This window comes from Mustela nigripes, chromosome 13, assembly GCF_022355385.1.
Source record: "Mustela nigripes isolate SB6536 chromosome 13, MUSNIG.SB6536, whole genome shotgun sequence".
Taxonomy (NCBI): Eukaryota; Metazoa; Chordata; class Mammalia; order Carnivora; family Mustelidae; genus Mustela; species Mustela nigripes.
The window spans coordinates 128434957-128453940 of record NC_081569.1 but is presented as its reverse complement, the minus strand read 5'-3'; the positions used below and the strand labels follow the sequence as shown (position 1 = coordinate 128453940).

Sequence of the window (18984 nt, the reverse complement as noted above, 5' to 3'; positions counted from 1 at the left end):
TTATTTATTTACTTGACAGAGAGCGAGCATGAGTACAAGCATGGGGAGCAGCTAGCAGAGGGAAAGGGAGAAGCAGGCTCCTCGATGAGCAGGGAACCCAATGCAGGGCTCAATCCCAGGACCCTGGGATCATGGCCCGAGCCAAAGGCAGATGCTTAACCAAGTCACCCAGGTGCCCCCGCAGAAGAATTGATCCAGACCCAGAGCTTGAACCAGGAGTTCCCCCCTGGAGCCCCACCCCCACTTCCTTGTTCCAGTCTTTTTCCCCTTCCTGACTCCACTATTCTGAGATGGGTACTGAGGCCCACTAAGATGACGGGGACACTCGGCCAGTGTGTGTCCGTGGGGATGGGGACAGAGCAGAGAAAGCTTTAGCGACATTACAGGAGTGATGGTGCCACCACTGCCTCAGTTTCCTGGGCTGTCACAGCTCACTCGTGCAGCCTATCCCACTCCTCTGGGTGAAGGCTAACATTATAGATAAATGTCTATTGCTTTCTCACATGGCTGATTAAAAACAAAGGCAACCCCTTAACATGAGGACCATATGCTTAGCAGCTCAGCCTATAGTTTGAACCATCAGACACTGTTTTCTTGGTATTTGATTACATCAGTGTATGCCAAGATAAAAAGGAAGCTGGGGAAGCTGTCCATGTTCTCCAAGGGTCTTCTATGTGAGCAAAAGATTCTGAGAATCTTGGATTCTGAGAATCAGATGGCTCTGTGTCTCCAGTGGCTCCAGGGCAGACACAGGGACGCTCAAATGGCCTTTTTTTCCTGTAGAGCTGCTTTGTGTCAAGACCATGGCTGTCTGGGCCCTCTTCAGTAAGCTCCACCGGCCTCCAGCACTGGCTGGGGAGGAAGGGAGCCTGGAGTGCTTGATTTGGGCTCTATTGATTGAAGATCTCCATTCCCTAAATACCTTGAGAGTCGGGCAGTATTTCTAATTTTATTTTGCGTATGGGTGTGTGGTGGGAAGGTGTGCGACTGGATGTGTGTGTGTGTGTGTGTGGTGTGTGTGTGTGGGGGGGGGGTGAGAGAGAGAGAGAGAAGCTAAATGAACGTGGGAAGATGGCAGTGGGGGAAGGGAGTATTCAGGCAGGATAGAGTCTGGCTGTAGAAATGCAAATGGACAAGAACAATCACTTACTTAGAGTCTAGCGACAGGAAGGGACATTAAAGCTTCAGAGCTAGAGCTAGTGTTTCCTCAGTGCCCCCCAACCCCCACTTAGCGAACTGAGTAAGAGGAAGCGCAGCCAAATGTTATTTTGTTTTTCTAAAATTGGTGCTTATCCCTGACAAAATCAATAGGGAGTCAATTTAAAAACTTCACCCCGATGATTCTAGACCCTTCAGAATTCAGCAGACTGAAAATGAACACTTCATTGCTTCTTACCAGCCGTGGGACCCGGAGAAGGTCACTTAACTTCTCCGCCCTCAGTCTTCTCACCCCTAAAAGGGGATGCAGATGTTACCTCTCGGTGAGAATGATCAAACAGGATAATGTAATTTAAGCCCCTCTGTCTTGGCAGAAGATCTGACAGTGTTAACTTCTTCTTCCTCCTAGCTCACTCCAGGGCCCTTATCTTTACCCCACAAGAGTACCTTGCCTTTCCGGCTGAAGCGAGAGCTCCTGGTCTATGTTGGAAATATTTTAGGGTCTCTTCGGTACCTCCTCACAGGATGATTCGCCCAGCAGACTCACTGAGTACAAGTGTATTAACCGATGAGCTGATACTGGCCTCTTTCTGAGAGAAAAACAATGTCCCAAGGTCTTTGGAATGTCTGATTAAGACCATAGTCACCACTGATCGTGCGTCTTGCCACGACCCACCCCAGGTATGACATCCTCCATAAAGAGCATCAGAAAATAATTTAGAAACTACACTCCCCATGGCCCTTGTCGCATATTCATATAGTTAAGCTATATTGTACCTGCAGGCAGTCCCAAGGGGGCAGCAACACAGACAGGCCCCTGATTGCTGCAGAGCACTTTCCCAGAAGTACGCACCATAAATCTTGCTGTTTGCTGCTATTATTTGAATAAACCCAATTCCCTCCCAAGCGGCAATCTTTCCATTTTGCCTCAAAATGTTGTGTACTAAGAGAGGAACTCTGTGCAGCTAACAGCTTCTCCCTTGGGTGGGGAACCACCCCCCCACCCCACATGTCTATCTGGCCCTACAATTCCCAGCTGTTTAGGATGGAGAACATTCCAAAATGCAAGGGGCCCCAGTGAAGGAGGCTGTGGGGATTTTCCTTCATTCTCAGACTCTCATTATTTCATATTGATCAGGGTGAAGATAAACTGGGGTCTGAAGTCTAACTGGTGCCCTGAAATTAAGATTTTAATAGACGGCCTCAGACAGGATGCTCAGGCATGGCCTGGGGCAACCACAAAGTGCTCCACGAGTCTCAGAAGGCTTAGTGAGATACCATCCCTGCCTGCCTGGGTAGAAAAAACATAAAAGTATCATCTTTGTCTCAGCAAACCACATACATGGAAATCGGATTAGTACAGAATCTCTACTAGAGGTGGTAAGGTACTTGGCCAACTATGTCTTCATTTTAGCAACAACATTACTTTGTTGTAATAAAGTGCTTTGCAGGTTACAAAGTACATCCACGAAATTAAAATTTTATTCCACGCATCTCTCAACAGCCCTGTGAGCTAGCTGGGAAAAAAAAAATTATTAAATCCATTTTTCTTATAACGAAACTGAATTCAGAGATCTGCTGCATGTTAATTTGCAAGATTTGCCTATGTTTGATGTAAAATGTAACTCAATGTGGGGAGAATCTCACTGATACTTAACTTTTCTGGAACATCTCACTTGCATGAAGGAAGCAGGTATACAATGTAGACCCTCCGAATAAAAGACCTGCATGATGTTTCCATGAGATATTTATGTAAAATTCCATGAATAAAGCAAGCCTGCAGCACATTAAACAAATGTTCTCGAGCATTCTGCTGTGTGTGCTGCTGGAAAGCGTGTATGGATTTGGGAGCCGTAATGCTCTTCAGCAAAGCCCACATGTCAAGGTAGGAGCAGCAGGTCTGAACGTCACCCTGTAGGTGACAGGTTACCCCAGCGGTCTCCCTGGTGATTGATGCAGAAGAGTGGAATTCTTGGCTTGGCTTGGCAGAACCTCCTTTGGAGGGTTCAGGCTGTGGAAAAACAAATGTGATCTTTTACCAATTAGCCATGGTTTCCAGGGACCAAGCAGGCAGTCCTGGTAGGGAGGCCTCTGCCTGTGGACCAGTACGCAGCTTAGCCAAGGTGGTGGCAGCAAGATTAATTGGCCCTTTGGTCTCAAAGCCTGCAGGAGGCAGAGGGAGAGAGAAAGAGGGAGCATGGTGTGGGGGAGATGAAGAGGAGGGAGGCAGAAGGAGGAGGGAAGAAGAGGGAAAAAGAGAGCAGACCGAAAAGAAGAGGGGCTGACGGAGTGCTCACTCATCTGGCTGCCAGACTCTCACTTTATGTCTTCATGCTGGAGGGCGCTCAGGGGCACAGGGGGAGATCAGCTGTCGCTGTGGAGAGTGCTGCAAGATGTCCGGAATGGGAGGGAAGGAGACAGAAGGTTGACATCTCAATTAGAGGAGGAGGGAGGTGGGACCAGGAGAGCCACTGCTATGCCCTTGGCTGCTTGTAAGACTCTTGGATGTGTTGTAGTGGTCACAGAGCAGCGGGCAGCCCAGACTTCATACCCCTGAACCCCCTGCTTCCAACTCCTCCGTTGCTCCAGCAGACATGGCCCAGGGCCCAGGAGAGAGGCAGTGTGGTGTGATTGGTGGGGATGGGAGCAAAAGCTTTTGGTGTGAACTTTCAGTGTCTGCTGGCCTTGGCCTGAATCACTCCCTGTTTTCCCATTCACTTGCTGTGTGACCCTTCACTTGCTGTGTGACCCTGAACACGTGCCTTAGCTTCTCTGAGCCTCAGACCCTCTGCCCATCAAATGGGGCTTTAAAAAAAAAATTATTTATTTATTTGACAGACAGAGATCACTAGTAGGCAGAGAGGCAGGCAGAGAGAGGGGGGAAGCAGGCTCCCCACTGAGCAGAGAGCCCGATGCGGGGCTTGATCCCAGGACCCTGAGATCATGACCTGAGCCGAAGGCAGAGGCTTAACCCACTGAGCCACCCAGGCACCCCTCAAATGGGGATTTTAGGGAACTTGCATTTTGTCATCAGTTTTACACGACAAAGATGCCAACTGAACAGCACCTGTCCCTTCTACTGAAACAGTCTTGCAGCCACCGAATAATCTTGTTTGCTTGCTGCACAGCAGACTGCCTCCATGATGGTCCCGTTTGTATGTTTACTTGCTTATTGTTTCTTTTTATCCTATGGGCTATAAACCCTGCCAAGGACAGGATCTTCACCAGCTTTGTCTGCAGCTTAGGCCCAGCACAGAGCCTGGCACACAGTAGGCGCTCAATAAATATTAGAATAGATAAGAGATAGCCTGAGGGACCAAGAGCATGAGGGAACTATTTGGGGGTATAAAAAAATCTACACCTTCATTGTGGTGATAGTTACAGGACTGTGTATGTTTGTCAGAACTTACAGGGCGCTCTCTCTCAAAAGGGTGGATCTTCCTACATGTAAATTACACCTCAATATCTGACCTTTAACAAAAAAGCTATGGGACGCAATGGATAAAGAGAATTCAACTAATAAGGATTCATATTTACTGTATGTGTCAGGCTGATAGGGGGCCAAGTGCCTTTACACTGGTTAATTCATTAAATCCTTACAACAGCTCTGTCTGATGAAAGTCTAACTCTACCTATTTTGTAGAAGGAAAGGTGGAGGGTCAGAACGGTTATGAGATTGGCCAAGACTGCAAAGCATGCTGGCAGAGGAATTAAAGTCTAGGTCACATGATTCCAATGCCCAAGTCTCACCCCATGTGGTTCCTTCTGCCTCTCACATCTAAACCCTCATATTGACATAGAAATAAAGAGGCCATTTTCCTTACGGAAAAGTAACACATTATACAGATATTGGCCTCTTATACTTTAGCATGAATTAGCCAGTCAAAATCTTTTCTCAGTGAAATAAGGTATAAAGAGAATGGGCTTTTTGCTGGAGATCAGGAATGGGGTGGGATATGAAGTACAGTTAACATAAACAAGCATGCGGTATGGGGTAGAAGTGACAGATGGGACCAGAAGATAAAAGGGAGCCCAAGAAGAGGGTCCAAAAGAGCAGGGAGAGGACAGGCGCTCGAGTTGGATGACCTAGGTTCAGATTTCAGTTCCACCAGTCACGTGTGCAACTTCCAGAAAGTCATTTGACCTTTCTGGGTCTCAGGTTTCTCATCTGTAAAATGGGGTTAATTATAATTCCCACACATAGGGTTGCTATATAGATTAAACCAGATAACATCTGTAAAGCACTTAGAATAGTGGCTGGCGTAGTATTAACTAAGTGATAGCTAGTGTACCTAATCTTAATCTTAATCAAACACAGGTTTAAACAAAGATGGAAGCTTACTTCACTCTCACGTTAATGAAGTTTAAAAGAGCCAGTCCAGGGCAGGTATGGAGGTGTTATGATCACAGGGAATCCAGATTCTTTCTATTTTGTTGTCCTATCATCCTGAACATGTTGCCTCATGGCCCAGAGTGGTTGCTACTGTCCCAGCCACCATGTCCATATTCCAGTCAGCAAGAAGGAGAAAAAGAGAAAGGACAAACCTCTTTCTCTAAGGACTTTTCCTGGAAGTTGGGCACAACACATCCACTTACCTCTCATCAGCCAGAATGTAGTCACACGGCCACACCTAGCCACAGGCACCTCTGGAACCAGTTAAAATTTGTGGGTTGTATTAATAAAGAGGAAAAGGAAAATTAATTTGGGGGCCAACCGTGGCATCTCTTCGTCTACTATGGAGAAGTTTAGACATATCAAGTTATCTAGCCCACAGATCTCAGGACAGAAGCTGGAGTTTCCTGGAACGTTTGGTCTCTTTAAGATTATGGTTCCTCATCGGTCAAATGGGGCTACTACTTCTGCCTTTTCCCACCCTCCCACTGACCTGTGTCTTCCTTTGGGCATTTCCTCACAGAAACAGGCCCCGGAAATGCAGCCCCGGAAATGCAGCTCCAGCCTGACAGAGCCTTGACCTCAAAAGAATATGGGCAGTGAGCACCATAGGCAGCCATGGTCAAGTGTCCCAAATCATCTGGCCAGATCAGCAGGCTTGACATCTGGCCCTGGATGCAACAGAAAGGAGAAAGAGAAAAGATATACGTAAAAATTTTTTTATTTTATTTTTTAATATGTTAATTTTTAAAATTTAAATTCAATTATTTAACATATAGTGTATTATTAGTTTCAGAGTTAGAATTCAGTAATTCATTAGTCTTATATAATATTTAATGCTTATTACATCACAGGTATTTTTAATTTTAAAAAACCATACAAGTAATGTTTTTATATGAAAATTTTAAGTTATAGTGAAAAATAAGGCAGAAATCCTTTGATCCTAAACCCAGAGATAATAATCATTAATATCTTGTATGTGTCTTCTTTTTTTTTTTTTTTTTTTTTTAAAGATTTTATCCATTCATCAGAGAGAGAGAGAGGAAGAGAGAGCGAGCACAGGCAGACAGAATAGCAGGCAGAGGCAGAGGGAGAAGCAGGCTCCCTGCCGAGCAAGAAGCCCGATGTGGGACTCAATCCCAGGACGCTGGGATCATGACCTGAGCTGAAGGCAGCTGCTTAACCAACTGAGCCACCCAGGCGTCCCTTGTATGTGTCTTCTAATCTTCTACTCATTCAGATTTTTTTTCTTTTAATTATAATTTTGGACTCCTATCTTCTTTCTCTTTTATAACCAGCCTTTAAAATTCTGCAATAATAAAACAGTCCTCCCATGTTGACAAATTGACTTTCTCCAAATCATTTTTTAAAGATTTACTTATTTGAGAGAGAGAGAGAGCAGGGAGGGGCAGAGGGAGAGAATCTTTCAGGCAGATTCCCCTCGGAGCGGAGAGCCTGGCTCCATCCCATGACCCATGAGGTCATGACCTGAGCCAGAAACAAAGGTCGCCCACCGAACTGAGCCATCCAGAGCCCCTAACGTCACTTTGTAATGGCCAGCTTGATTGTTTCTCTTACAGAAGAGACACTGTTTAGTAGGGATACACCAAAATCTGGCTTTGACCTTAACGTCTCATCAAAAGATGCTCTTCAGCTTCAACTTTGGCTGTGGTCTTTGAAAGGCTGAAGGGCTCGTCCAGACTTCATTGTCATATCTGGGTTCCCTGAACTCGTGTATGACTGATCCATGATTCTGTGGCCATATGACATCATCTTTGCATCCAAGAAGCATAATGGTCTCTGCGATACACACATGGCAGGTTACTCAGATTTACTGTTAATAATCACTTTCAAAAGAAGATAACCTTCTAGATGCAGCTTGTAATGAATATCATCTTTCATGCTTTATTTGTTGAAATTCTATCAACCAGTTAAAGCTTAAATGTATGTGTATTATTATAAGAGTAAAATGCTGTATCACTCATGATAGTTATAAACATTGTCCCTTTCATGTGCAAAAATAATTAAGACATTTCAAGTGTTTAAATATAGAAGGAAACATTGAAAACTAATAAAATTTTTTTAAAGATTTTATTTATTTGTCAGAGACAGAGAGAGAACAAGTGTGCAGTTAGGGGGAGCTGCAGGTAGAGAGAGAAGCAGACTCCCCACTGAGCAGGGAGCACGATGTGGTACTTAATTCTAGGACCCTGGGATCATGACCTGAGTCCAAAGTAGATGCTTAACTGACTGAGCCACCCAGGCGTTCTGGAAAGAATATTGAGATATTGAGAAACATGTCAGCTAGATACTTTTAGAAGATACTTTTTGAGGCAATAACACTAAAACATTAAAATAATAATATAAAGCAGAATAATGGAAATGAAATTCTATGAGAGTTCTGATCTTTGTAGAATTGTTTGGGATACTAGTATTCAGTAACACTAAACAAAAAAATCTTTAAAAATTTGTCATTTTTTTAGTTGCTTTATTCTTTTTAGACCATAAGTCCTAAAAGTTTAGTTACTTTATTCTTTTTTAGGCCATTAAAAAGCCCAGTTGTGAATATCTTTACGATTCATCTTGTAAAGATAAACTTAAAACAGGATGTCAATCAATCTCCCAATTTCATGAGGAAAAAAAGCTGTATCATACGTAACAATACCCATGGTGAGTCATATTTGACCCCACATGGAAACGAATATAAAGAGAAGAAGAGATTATCAAAAAAAGGGAGGCTCACACTCCTCCACCATCATCAGTCAACCGGAAGCATTGATCTGTTAACGCAAACGTGCATAACAGACCGTCCAGGAGCAAGCCGGCCACTGCTGGCGCTCGGAGACTGTTGGCCCAGCACCTGCCACGCTACCTTGCTCAGCACTGACCATGCAATTCATTAACAATGAAACTGTCATCAGGACTAATCTCAATTACAATTTTAGATGGACTTCTTTATCAAAAACACTTGCTGCACGAAGGGGATAGTAGACTCCGGCCTAGATTTCAGGCTGAATACCAATCTCCATACTTGCCCACCTGGCGTTCAGCCCAAGTGTGTACTGAGTGCATCTCTAACTTTAGATGATTTCCAATTTCTCCCTATTATTAGCAACATTGCAATGAATGTCCTAGCACAAACAACTCCGTGGGGCTCTGTGATTATTTCCTTGGCTGAATTCCTAGTAGGAGAGTGGCTGGGTCAGAAAGATTCCTATTGCCAAACTACCCTCCTAAAAGTTTGTACCAGCTCTCCTCCCACCAGAGGAGTGGAGTAGCGAGAGATTGTATCTTGGCTCCTCATCAGCGATGGCACCCGCATTTGCAACCTCCCACAGTGGTTGGCAGTTGGGTGGTTGAGACTAGCATCCTTCAGACAGCTCCAAACCCTTCTGAATCCTGTCATTGTGATTATAGCTGTAATTTGTTTTGTGTTTATCTTCTTTCTGGCATCGTGGTAGACAGTTTAGGTACTTCTTGCCTTTTAATGCTCACAATGATGTTGCAAAGTAAGTATTACTGGCCTAAATTTACAGATTAGGAAACTGAAGCTGGAGGGTTGGATGGTCCTGCTCCTGGTCCTAATGGAAGTTTCCAGAGGCCTGGCCAGGGAGTAGCCCGAAAGACTTCTCTTTCAGGTAAATGAAGCCTGTAAGGGCCAATCCCCGTAACCCCCAACTGTTCAATCCCCGAGAGAGCTGAAAGGGCCCCCCAGCCCTCTTCGCTGCATGCATTTCCAGCCAGGGCTTGAAGGTGGAAGAAAGGCGAAGGGCAGCGCTCACGGAACCCTCCTCTGCGTCGGGCTCAGCCCTCTTAGGCGCTTTACCTCCATTCATGTCCTCTGCTTCTTGGTTGTTGCTGAAGGAAACTGCATCAGAACCTCTGCCTTCCCAGAGTGACCCGTCCCTCCGCCTGGTGCGTGCGTACGTGCGTGCGTGCAGATGTGCAGGTGTGCGTGCGTGCGTGCAGGTGTGCAGGTGTATGTGCGTGCATGCATGCTTGCGGGTGTGCGTGCGTGCGTCTGTGCAGTAATAGACCCTAACGGCGCCAGGAGCGGGTCAAGATTGTTGGTCACGGAATCTTCCATCACAGCAGATGACAGCCTGACCACTTGCAGGGGAGGGGTCGGGGTAAATAGTGATCACGTGCCAGGGACTTGATATGCACGATCTCTTGGAGGTCTCAAACTGCCCGGTGAGATATTGCTCACTGCTTACCAGGGCCGGGCCAGAGGGATAGGAAAATGTTCCAGAGGTCAGGGTTAGTAAATAGTCCAGACAGGAAAACGTACTTTCTCTGAGCCAGACAGGAAAACATACTCCCTGACCCAGACAGGAAAACATACTTCAGTATATTTCTGTGCCCTTGTACCAGCCGGAAGCCTTGAGAAAGAAGCAAGGAGCCTGCAGAGCCCCCACAGGAGGCGGCAGGCTGTTATTCTGAGGCCTTGCAGGGGGAGGATGCACTGTCGCTGAGCTGAGGGGGACACAAGAATGTAGACGGCTTGGGGAATGTGCTGGGTGCTGGCCTTCTAGCTTGGAGCAGAACTGCCTGGGCTGTGTGGGTGGTGGCCGTGGAGTGTTGTCCTCTCCTGTGAGGACCTGCCCCTCCCTCCTCTTTCCACATCTGGAACTGGGGAGGTGAGACCTGAACGCCTAGAGCAGGTGGAAAGAGCTGGGCTGCTCTCCATTCTGAGATCCTTCAGCAGAGACACACACAGCGCAAGGGGCATCGCTACCAGATCCCAGAGTCACATGGATGTGGTCCAGTGCGACTCAGTCACTCACCAGTTGTGTGACATTGAGCACGTTCCTTAGCCTCTCTGAGCCTCAGTTCACGCCATAGAGTGTGGGCACAGTAATCATTCTTGGTCAGCAGTTTTAAGATTGAGTGAATAAAGGCTCCTGTTCAATTGTCACCTCAGTCAGAAGCCAGCTCCCGACTCCCTGTCTCCAGTGTCCACCTCTACAGGGGCCTGCCCTGGGCAGAACCCGGGGTCTCCTGGAATTCCAAAGAACCATCTGGGATGCTCCAGGGTTCTACCCAAAGCCTTGTAGGCTACACACTCACTGAGCCTTCAGACATTTGCATGGGCTGTGGTCCCACCTGGAACACGCTTCCTGCCCCTCTGCCTGTCTTATTGTACTCAACCTTCAGGCTTCCCATAGTTGGCTTTTTTTTTTCCAGGAAACTTTTATAAGCCTCCAAGTCCAACTGACACATGTCCTTCTACAACCATATCACACCAAGTTTGGATGGCTTGTCAATTGTCTTCCATCGGACTCTAAGTTCAGGAAGGGCAGAGATTAGGTTCTGCCCACATTGTACCCATAGTTCCCAGCATGGAAGCTGGCCTAGGGTACCTGTTCCAGACATGAGCTTTGACTAGCAGAATAGAAGGAGGGGGTCTGGGTGGAGAACCTGTGGGAGGCAGACCATTATAGATTATTTTAACAGGGACTCCCAAGCAGGAAAGATGAGGGCAGAACTTGAACTATCATGGTAGCAGGGAACCTGTCTTTTTCCTTCTCTCAGGCAAGAGAAGATATGTCTAAGGCTGCCCTGTACAGTTGTTCAGGTTCTGCACTTTACAATTCCAGAGCATCATTTTTCACCCTTCGGTCAACGTAGATTTGTATGATTATTGTGACCATTTTCCAGCAGATGGCAGTAAAGTATCTTAAGTTAAGGCCACGTTTTTTTCTGTTTGTGCAAATGCACTGTTCAGGCTATCTGCAGTGCTGGGTCCATCTCTCCACCAGCCCTCCAATCCACTGAAAGGTTGCCCGACACCCTGTTCCAGCTTTGTCCCACCTCCTCTTCACTTTGTGGTTTTACAAACTGCACCCAAGGCCTTAGGGAAAGAGACACTAGAGTCAGAAATCCCTACCTGCATCCTTTGTTCCAAAGAAGGTAATGTTTGTGATTGAAAGCCCTGAGTTCAAGTCCCAGCTCCTGCATCTCCTAGCGAGTGATCTTGAGCAAGTGAACTTGCAGTTCTGGGACCTAGCTTTCTTTTGTACAAAGAGTGCATTAATACAATGCAGAACTCTCCTCAATGACCCTGGAAGGATTTGCTACACTGCTGGGGCAGGGGTGTGCTGTGGGCCACGTGCCTCCAGTTGTGTCACACACACAACCCTCCACCACCACCAGATCCCTTCTCCTAAGGGATCTCTCTCCCAGTCTCCACCACCACTCCAACCACCCTCCAGGGACTTTGGCCACTTCCATCTCCACTCTAGACTCCTTAGTACAGTACAGACAGCTAGCCAGTGAACAAATATTTATTGAACATCTACTATGTGTTAGACTCTGAGCCAGTCTGTACCTTCTACTTGCTTACAGTCTTATGGGGGGCAATAAAATGGGCATAGTTGCCATTTTGTTCCTGAGTCATCAGCCCCAGCCCATTGCTCTGAGACTCCAAGAAGAAAGAATCCTTGCCCTGTCTCTCTCTTTATAGTTACTAGGCCACTTCATGACTGGACACTGTAGATACCACTTTGGCCCCAACCACAATAAATACCTCCAGGATCCAGACCAAGAGAGTCTTAGGTGGGGGCTCCTCTGCCCTGCTCATCCTGGGGCAAGGTTGAGGAAGCAGCAAACAAACTCATTATGAGTTCCACTTCAGTTTGGTTTGGCTGTGAAGAGACAAGAAGCCCAAAGAAGTAATGGCTTGAATGAGACAGATGCATTACCCTCACTTGTGGATGAAGTCTAGAGGCAGGCAGTCCAGAGCTAATATGGCCACTGTACAGTGTCAGGAAGGACTCAAGCTCTTTCCAGTACCCTGTTCTGTCATCTATCAGGTGTAGTTCTCATCCTCATGGTAGAGGTGGCATCTCTGTGCTGACAAAGCCCTGTATAGTATCAGGCCCCCAGACCTCGTCTATAACATCTCCCCACCATTCTTAGCATGCAGCTTCCACTTCATGGTCCAAAATGGCTGCTCAAGCTCCAGCCATCAAGTCAACATTCCACCAGTGGGAATTAGGAAAGACAACTGAGCAAGGACATACCATCTCTGCCTAAGAACATTCCCTGGAAGTTACTCATGATACTTCCATTTATCTCCCATTGGTTAGAACACAGTCATGTGATCATCTCTAGCTGCAAAGAAGGCTAGGAAATTGTCTTCACTGCAGATGTGCCCAGTCGCGGCGGGGGGGGGGGCAGAAAATGGTTATTGAGCAACTCTAAGACTTCTCTAGCACTTCTTGCCTGTGAAGTCCCATCTCCTGCCTACAAGAGGTGCCTCCAAAAAGCAGTCTCTGCGGCATAAATTAAGCAAGACTTAATAACTCAATAACCATACGATCACAAAGCAAGACTAATGCAAAGACAAAAAGGATATCATTTCCTCTCTGTGTGTAAGGAACCTTTGTACTGGGTTGTAATTATCATTGACAACGTTCAGTACTGCAAACCCCCCAGCTCCCAGCGGCCCAGCCCTGTTCCTGCAGGTTCAGCTTTGGTCCCTCCACCCCCTGAGACAAAGCCTCCTAGTATCCCGCACTGCCCCCTCATCCCTTTCTAGAGTGAAATCTGGCTGAAGTGAAGGTGTGGGGAGCCATGAGGGGGAGGCCTTGTGACAGTGGCTGCTGCACAGGCAGGAGCGGTGGCGGTTGCCTTGGTGAGTTGGGCAGAGGTTTCTAGAATGCTGCTAAATGCGTTTTCCTGACCCGCCACCACATTTTCTTTCTTGCTTAGGAGACACTTCTTGGGGGCTGAGGCCCCTTGGTTCCACCTGGTTGTCTCTTCCCACCCTTTTGAAATACTCATTTGCCTATTCATTACCTCTTCCTCTAAGATCTCAAGCCCTCGGACACCCCAGGGCAAGAGATGCGGGGTCAGACGATAGCCTGTTTTCCCTGCATCTTCATGCCAGCCCTGCGCCTTAGGTACCCCATCCCCATTTGGCAGATCAAATCTCTGAGCCTGAGGGCTGTTGGGCACGGGCACCGGCTGGCCAGCTCGCAGGTGGCATCCTGTGACTGAAGCCAGCTCTCTGACGCCCAAGCCACAGCATCTCCATGAATTCTACATCCCAGGTAGGGTTCTGATGGCGGAATTTTAAGGAGGCTGTCAGGTGGCAGAGGAGACTTTGGGAGCAAGAGTCCTGACTGTCTCCACCAGCTTTTCAGGGATATGTTTCCAGCAAGGAGAGGAAATACGACCCTGCTGGGACCAGTACCTGGCCTATGGCTTGGGCGGTCACCCAGCATACATCGCAATAGGCACCACTGCTTGCTTCCTTTTCCTCTCTGTTCCCACTCCCTGGGACAGCTGCCCCCCATCCTGATCCCTGCACTCCAGGGACATTGACTCTGCCCTCTCTTTAATCTCTCCAGGCCCAGAAAAATCCCTATCCTCTCCTCAAAGGAGGCCACATACCTCTGCATTTGGCTCCCTGCTCCCCAACCCCCCCCGCCTCAGCCTGTTACCCTCCCTCCCTACATCTCAGGCTGCTTGCTCAGGGATGTGTCTGGAACTTTCCAGAAGGCCCTAAAAGGGAAGTGCCCTCTCCCCTCTACCAGAGCCATCTCTACAGAGTCTGGCACCTGGAGGCCTATCTGGGCAGCCTGCTTGTCTAGCCTCACAGCTCATGCAGCACTCTGGGTTGGGGGAGGGGAGAGGCAGTGAGGAGTCAAGGCTATCTCAGTCCACATTCCTGGAAACCAGACTTGGGGGCCAGGAGCTGGATGTTCTTTTTTGCTTTTTTATTTGTTTGTTTGCTTGCTTGCTTTAAGATTTTATTTTTAAGTAATCTCTACACCCATCATGGGGCTTGAACTCCCAACTCTAGATCAAGAGTCTCATGTTCCCCTAATGGAGCCAGCCACGTGCCCCAAGACCTGGATGTTCTGACAGTTTTTCTGCATACCCTTACTCCCACGTACAAATACCCTCTCACTCATGCTCACCAGCATGCTTGTGCTCAAACATTCACAGACACACACACACACACACACACACACGCACGCACTATTAGTTTAAATGCTTCTCAGGCCGTACACTCCTGTGTCTCAACATCTGAGCTCTGGAGGCAGACAGATGCCAAGTTTGCTTTTGCACACTGCATTGTGCTTTTTAAACTGTGGTTTCTCATTTTCAGGGGCAATCTATGAAATTGAGACCCCACATGAGTACAGTAAGTGAGGGTCCTCTTCCTCCCCACTGCTCCCAGGCTCTTGTCCCTCTCCCAGGAGATGGCTGTTGTCACCATGTCCTGTGCCTCCTTCCAGAGCTGGTGTGCAGGTGAGAGCCTCTGTCTAAGGGTGCACACACACATGCACACGCACACACAGATGTGCACACACACACGGTAGCCCACTGGCACATGGCTATACACTCCGCTTTATTTTCTGTTCGTGCCAGTGCCTCACTTAGGCTATCAGCAGGGCTGGGTGCACCTGTCTACCCACCCTCCAAGCTGTAAGACGCCCAACACCCTTCCCCAGCCCGGTTGCTGTACCTGGTGATTGTTCATGTCCACGGACACACACAGGCCCTCAGCCTTTTTTATCTCTTTATGTTTACTTGTTTTCAGATTTATTTATTTATTTGAGAGAGCGAGAGCGGGAGAGAGAGTGTCAGTGAGGGAAGGAGCAGAGAGAGAGGGAGAGATGCAGACTCCCAGCTGAGCGAGGAGCCCGTGAGGGCTCCTTCCCCCTGTCCTGAGATCACAACCCCAGCCAAAAGCAAGAGTCAGGCACCCAACTGACTGATCCCCACCGGCGCCCCTCACCTAGGCTTTGTAATGGGAGCACGGGGTCACGCAGATGCACCGTGATTTATTTGATGTGCCTTTCTGGGTTAGCACAGATTATTTCCAGCTGTTACCTACAGTTCTTTTTTTTTTTTTTTTTTTAAGTAATTTCTTCACCCAACGTGAGGCTCGAACTCCCAACCCCTAGATCAAAAGTCGCATGTTTTTCCAGCTGCGCCCGCCAGGGGCCCCTCTGCACGCCAGTAACCCTCTGGGGCACAGTTCTCGAGTGAGTGCTGCCAGGACACTTTAGCCCACACGGGTGTGCGCAGCCCCCAGAACTGAGTATAAGGGAGCAAGCCAGCCCCTTGTACCCCGCTTTCTGAATCCATAGGTGACAATTACCAGAGCAGCAACCTCACCACGTGGGGATGAAGTGAAAATGTGCAGCCAAGGGTCTAGCCCTGCACCCAGCTCAGGGAGCCAGAAATGTTAGCTCCTGGGGGGAGAGGGTAGGAACGGGGTGAGTCGGGGCCAGCTGTCCTGCCCAGCGCCTCTCCTCAAGGCCACCAAGTTAGACAGGAGGGGCCTCAGCCCCGGGAGTCCCCTGCCCTGGTGACTGGAGTCCGGGAGATTCACGCCTTGGGTGCCACAGAGAGGAGAAGCAGGGGGCAGGGAGCCCTGGGTGAGGGGGGGCGGCCCAGCAGCGAGACAGGAGCCAGAGTGAGGAGCAGGCCTGGCTTTCTTGCTGAGTCATTCCCACTGGAGCTATGGAGGAGGGGGCAGGCCTGCTGTGAGAGAAAGAGAGGGGGAGAGAAGAGAGAGAGAGAGAGAGAGAGAGAGAGAGAGAGAGAGCGCGTTTGCTCTAGCTAGTGCACACACACACACACCCCTCCCAGCTTAAGGAAAAGGAGCCCCTCCCAGCAGAGAGAGGCTTTGTTCCCCACAAGATATAAAAGCCAAGCAGACAAAGGAAAGGCAGCTCCCACTGCCCCGTCCCTCGGCTGCCATTTCTCCACCCCTCTCTCTCTGTCCTCACCCCGTTTCCATCAGCCCTCTCCTCCACTCAACCCGACCCTGCCCCCTAGGGCCAGGGACAAGGGACAGTCCCAGGGACACCCTACTTGCTCATCTCCATCTCCCCTCCTCATCTAGCACCTGCCTCCTGGCCCGTTACCTGTACATCAGGCCCTCACAGAGGATAGAAGGCTCCCTGCCTCTGACGTGGTGTTTTGGTGTAACGGACTTTTATGAGACTTGTCGCACACTGTGGGGGACAGAAATGAATGAGGCTGGGGCTGTGGGTCCAGAGGGACTCACACAGGTGTGGTGAGGAGGCTGAGGAAGGACTCCTTTCCCAAAGCCGGCCGGATGCTGGGCCCCCTGGGGGCTGGGGCTGCCAGTAAGTAGCAGGGTCTGGCTCCGGGGTCAGGCTGGATGGAGGACATAATGCTTCCTTCCATGGAAAGTCATTTTTTTGTCTTAGTACCCAGATCCCCAAACCCAGCTGTTGTCTAACACCCGGCTCTATGCTCTTCCAGATACATCTCTATTCCTACAGACCTGGTTTCTGGAAAAGTCCTGAATCTGACAGGATCCAAATGGGAAATGCGTTTGCTTTGTCTTTAACCACAGCCTTCAACGTGCTTTCTCACATCTTTTCTGGCTCTGAACAATATTCCAGATTCCTAGTTTTCTTCTTGTTGTTGTTTTAATTATTAAAACCCAGGTTAATCCAGTCCAATTTAAGAATGAAACAGCACATGCAAATCTAGGGTGATTCTCCTCCCCTGCTCCCACCGTCAGAACGCTTTCACCCACAGTGTCTGAGGTTGGGGTGTGATTGTGGGGGGGCGGTGAGAGCTGGAGGGCACCAGCCACAGATCTTGTTTCCTTGGCCAATACTCCCTCAAGACCAGTGCTTCCTGGGGCAGGCTTCCAAGTAAGGTGTAGGGAATTCTCTGGGGAGAGGTTTCCAAAATACCCAGTTATCTCTAGCCCCTGAGGCCCACCACTGGAAGCCTTCCCCAGCTACCCCCTGCCCCCCACCCCCCAGGAAACTCCTGTACCCTTGCCTGGCTGGATAGAGGCATGCAGGCTCCCTCCCCTGCACCTGGCTCTGCCTTCTCCATCCATCCATTCTCCGCCCCATCCTCCTTCCCGAAGGACAAGGTCTGTTACCCAGATGAGGCCAGTCCTCCATCACAGGCACCCACTCTGGGAGTAATCTCGAGCAGCCTCCCTGCACCCCCAGAAAATAGGAGGGAAACCAGAGCACTCCTGTCCTAGCCTGGGCCATCTGACCTGCGCAGTCCCACAGAGACCCAGGACCAGAACCACCCCATGCTTGACTGAATGCTCTGCTGTCTTGAAATTCTTCATATTTTTTTTTTTAAGATTTTATTTATTTATTTGACAGACAGAGAGCACAAGTAGGCAGAGAGGCAGGCAGAGAGAGAGGGAGAAGCAGCTCCTGCTGAGCAGAGAGCCGGATGAGGGACACCATCCCAGGACGCTGGGATCATGACCTGAGCCGAAGGCAGAGGCTTCAATCCACTGAGCCACCCGGGCGCCCTGAAATTCTTCATAATTTTTGAACCAAGAGCCAAGCATTTTCATTTTTCCTTGGCCCTGAAGATCAGGGGGCTGGTGCCACCCAGGACTGAGCACGCCGACCATCCTCACCGGCTGGTAGAAAGGAGGGAGAAGTGGAGAGACGCTGGTTGGAGTCACTGGGCTGGTTCTGGAGCCTGAGAATGCCCTGGGAGTGCCACACGTGGCAGAGCTTTCCACCTCTCTTCCGAGAGAGGGACGCCCCACCCTCACCTTCGGGCTCCAGTCATCATGGCCCAGGCAATGGGGTCTGAACTTACCAACATCTTGTTAGGGATCCGAGCATCCTTCCACACCAAACACACTCCCCAACTCAGGAACTGAACAGATTCAGATTAAGTGCCTTTTTTTTTTTTTTTAACAACAGTGAAATCATGTTGTATATACTGTTTTATAACCTGCTTTTTTTCACTTAACAACACAGGGTAAATATGGAGAAAACATTCATCTACAATCTAATTTTCAGCAACTGTTTTAGTTCAATATTGCTGTGCAACAGACCACTTACATCAACCATGATTTATTGTCTCTCATTGTTCTACAGGTGGCCCCGGCAGTCCTCCCGGCCATCCACAAGAAACCCAGAGACTAGAGAGAGAAACGGGTTTAGGGTTAGCAGAGTCCTCTCCTGCTTGGGTGACCTTGCCCAAATTACTGAACCTCAGTTTCCTCATCCCTAAAGGGTTCTAGATGAGAACAGTGATATTTTCCATACCCGAGATATTTTGAAGATCAAGTGAGAACGATAACAATAGGCTCTACCATGTAGGGGTGTCATGAGGGTTCAACAAGTTCACATGGTTAAACAAGTTCAAGTCTAACAGATGTTAGCCACCCTCATGGGCGACGTTGCTGAGGGAATTGCCCGGGGCAGGGAGGGAGCTGGTTCTCCAGCTGGTCAGACCGAGAGACACAGAAGGAAGGGAAGATTTCTAGAAGCAGCTGAAAGGACTCCGTGAACACAGCTAAGAGGATTAAGCCTAGCTCAGCTAAAAAGGAAATGAAATCTGGGAGAAATCTTGCTGCAGCATAAAGGCTTTTGCATGTTGGTCATTTTTTCCTGCATACCAATAATATGCTGATAATAAAGTCAGGAGGAAAATAT

General features: G+C 48.5%; 1 protein-coding gene across 3 annotated transcripts in view; it reads left to right on the top strand.

Moving 5' to 3' along the window:
* TMEM63C (transmembrane protein 63C) overlaps positions 1 to 18984 on the top strand; it is a 128812-nt gene that overhangs the window by 26385 nt on the left and 83443 nt on the right. The window lies entirely within an intron of this gene.